Source organism: Mus musculus, chromosome 5 (genome assembly GCF_000001635.26).
Source record: "Mus musculus strain C57BL/6J chromosome 5, GRCm38.p6 C57BL/6J".
In the NCBI taxonomy this organism is placed as follows: Eukaryota; Metazoa; Chordata; class Mammalia; order Rodentia; family Muridae; genus Mus; species Mus musculus.
The window spans coordinates 89,497,626-89,501,402 of record NC_000071.6 but is presented as its reverse complement, the minus strand read 5'-3'; the positions used below and the strand labels follow the sequence as shown (position 1 = coordinate 89,501,402).

The 3,777-nt window shown below is 40.3% G+C and overlaps 1 pseudogene; it reads left to right on the top strand.

Annotated features, from left to right (window-relative positions):
• The first annotated feature begins 1,408 nt into the window (after window positions 1-1,408).
• Window positions 1,409-2,314, top strand: Gm6366 (annotated as a pseudogene).
• The last annotated feature ends 1,463 nt before the right edge of the window (window positions 2,315-3,777 follow it).

Sequence of the window (3,777 nt, the reverse complement as noted above, 5' to 3'; positions counted from 1 at the left end):
CAAGCAGGACATCTTACATGGCAAAAATATGAGAACATTCTTGCTCTGTATGCTTTAAATAGTCAAAGGAAATGATAGTAAAGATTATGCCCCCAAATCTTAACAGGGCTAACATTGGTAGGGTAATATCAGTGAGCTCATTAGACCCAATGTTATGAGCTTGGCTGACCTTCAGAGCTAATGGTCGCAAAAGTCTATTAAGCCAAAAAAAGGGACATAGCCCTCCTCTCTAAAGCCACAGTTGAGGACAGGGCACATTTAGTCAGTACTCTGCCAAAGGACGTTTCCATCACTGTCCGTGGCATCTATACCCAGAGTCTAAGGCTCAGGACAAGCCGATAGCTCCAGTCTTATCCATTTCCAATAAGAAGTGAGTTTCTTGTGGGGAAGAAGATCACACAGAGAAAGAGATGAGGAAACAATGGTGAAGAAGGAGGAGAGAGGGAGAAGGGAGAGCTGCTTGCTTTTCTGCTTTCCCACTTTCTTAAAGCATTTCAGAATGCCTTTTTATGTGTGTACTCATTGAACACACCTAACAGTGATCTTGACTTTTTAGTGTGAGTGTCCACTGCTTATGAGCACTCTTGAAGACCCTAAGAAACTGAAAGAAAAATAAAACATAAACAATTGTTCCAGCCATGATTTACCTTCACAAAGAACGGAGATCGTCTGACATCCAAACAATGAGTGGCGCACAGAGACAAAGCAAGGAAGGACCAGCGGGGGGGGGGGGGGGGGGGGATGCAAGGGATGAGTTCCATGCTGAAGCTGAATGCTACTGATGTACATAGGCTTTCATGAGAAGGTATTAGCTTACTCATGCTCATTCACAAATATAATTTCCACACCAGGTTTCTCTTATTTTCTTCATCATTCAGTCAGATATCCGCCTTTCATGAGCTTTCATCCGCTACTTAGAGACAAACGAAAATGAGATTACTGGGACGTATTAAATTGTGCTATGGGAGCTGATGTTCTGGTCATGGTGTTGTTCCTTTGCTGGTCAACAGGGGGCGCTGTGTGTCTTAAGTAACTAGGCAACCCCATGTCTTCTTCACCTTCATCTTGAGGTTATAGCGTAGTAGTGTACTGAGGAAAGCCACTCTGGGGACTGGCCCATTTGCAAACAAATGCTCTTCAGCCACAGGCATCATAGTTGATCACAGTTCATTGCTTCAGACTTCCTCACTCATGACTTAGATAGCTGAAAGAGGAGTGGAATTTAAAAAAAAAAAAAAAAAGGCTTTGAGGCAAGAACCATAATTATTTGGTAAACAGTTCTGAGTACCAAGGTCTACACTGCTTCCCATCAAGAAAAGAACTGGGGGAGATAAGAAAAATACAGTTCAGAGTTCCTGTAAGTTTTTTCCTGTTGTGAACATCAGGGCTCTGGGCTCTGTCTCCCTGCCACCTCCCTCGTGCCATGGCCCCAAAGCGGCAATCTGCGATCCTGCCTCAGCCCAAGAAACCCAGACAGACTGCTGCCCCAAAGCTGGAGGACAAGTTGGCCTCTCCCCACCTGCCGAAGGGAGAAAAAGAACAGCAAGAAGCAATTGAACATATTGATGAAGTACAAAATGAAATAGACTTAGTGAGCAAGCCAGTGAGGAAATTTTGAAAGTAGAACAAAAATATAACAAACTCCGCCAACCATTTTTTCAGAAGAGGTCAGAACTGATCGCCAAAATTCCAAATTTGGGGGTAACAACATTTGTCAAGCATCCACAAGTGTCTGCACTGCTTGGGGAGGAGGACGAGGAGGCTCTGCATTAATGACCAGAGTTGAAGTGACAGAATTTGAAGACATTAAATCAGGTTACAGAATAGATTTTTATTTTGATGAAGATCCTTACGTTGAAAATAAAGTTCTCTCCAACGAATTTCATCTGAAGGGGAGTGGTGACCCTTCTTCGAAGTCCACCGAAGTCAAATGGAAATCTGGAAAGGACTTGACAAAACGCTAAAGTCAGACGCACAATAAGGCAGGAAAAGGCAGCGCGAAGAGCCAGAGAGCTCCTTTACCTGGTTTACCGACCATTCTGACGCAGGTGCTGATGAGTTAGGAAAGGTCATCAAAGGTGACATTTGGCCAAATCCCTTGCAGTACTATTTGGTTCCCGATATTGATGATAAAGAGGGAGAGGCAGAAGAGGATGATGACGACAACAATGAGGAGGAGGGGTTGGAAGATATTGATGAAGAAGGAGATACGGATGAAAGTGAAGAAGCTCACGATGAGGATGAAGTCGAGGATGCCTGGCACAGAAGATTGATAGATTCCAACCCTCTTTTTTATTTTCCTTTTCTTTTTTAATTTTCTCCAGTCCCTGGGAGCAAGTTGCAGTCCTTTCCTCCCTGTCCCTCTGTGATCAGTAGCCCTGTTTTGAGGTCTCAACATCATTGTTCTCAATTAATTTGAAGGAAAATATCTTGAGAAAAATACAACAGGAAGAGAATCTCCGTTTCTATTCTAAATTCATTTTTTATCCCTTCTTGTCTCAAATTTGTGGATTCAACACCACCACCATGCTCTGTGGGGGAAAAAAAAAAGAAAAGCTCCGAGTTCCCTTGGCTCTGCTGGAGGGCGGTAGGCCCCTGTGTAGTAGTTTATAGAATTCTAGCTTTTTTTCTTTTCTCTGTATATTGGGCTCAGCAATTGCACTGCGTCTCTATGTGAATACAGACAGCATTTTCCAACATGCATCTGTCTACTTTCTCTTGCTTAATAAGAAGAAAAGAAAAAAGAAAAAAGGGGGGGGGTATAGGTGGTGAGCAAGGGTGGGTTTGAGGTGTCAGGGGTGGCACTGACAACATGGCTCCTCTTTTGGCATATTTAATTATGTGACTTAACAGACATCCTTGCAATTTAAGGTGACACTTAAAATTCTCTCCTGATAATGACATGAGCCCTGACACTCAATGGGAGAATCAGCAGAACATGTACGGTTTTATTTGGAGTTAACATTCTCTGTTGTAATATTATTTTTAATTTTTTCTTTTTTCTTCTTTTTTCTTTTTCGGTTTTCACTGGAAGGAAAAAGATGCTCATTTTAAATGCTGAAGTGTACAAGTTGCTTGTTACAATAAAATCAATGTGTGCACACACACACACAGAAAAATACAGTTCATTTCTTAACAACTTAATATTAACAGTTTGTGTTTTCAAATGCTTTTAAAAATCAATCCGGGCATGTCATTAAAAGAACAAAACAACATTATTTTATGAATAGATATTCCATGTCAAAAAAGATAGAGGATAAACATGTATTTATATTGACTTACGTGCTAAAAGCATTTTGGCGCTAAACACTAGTTTCTATAAAACATAAGCAAAGTTAAACACAAAAGGAGATAATAAAAATTATAGGGTAGACAAATCTTCATCTTATTCTGAATACTCCACTTTTCTCTCATCGTCATCCTGACATAAGTTAACCTAAAAGACCAAGTGCCAATAAAACAGAACACACCATAAGGCATCCACTCAGAGGCAGCCAGTGGCCAAGAAACATCACAAAGACTCACTCTCAGTAAAAATTATGTTATTACATGGAAAGAATATTCAAGAAATGTATTTTTCTCTATGTTCAGTGAGCAGGAAGTGTGCATAATTGAAATTTTATTGAGATGAGCCCAGGAGAAACATTAAGCATCATAAATGCAATTAATTCATTATAAAATTGAAACCAACAACTAAAAGAAATCGACATCCTATTTTATATTTCAGTGGAAGTTGAATGTTAGTCACTAAATGCTGCTTAATTAGAAAACACTTTA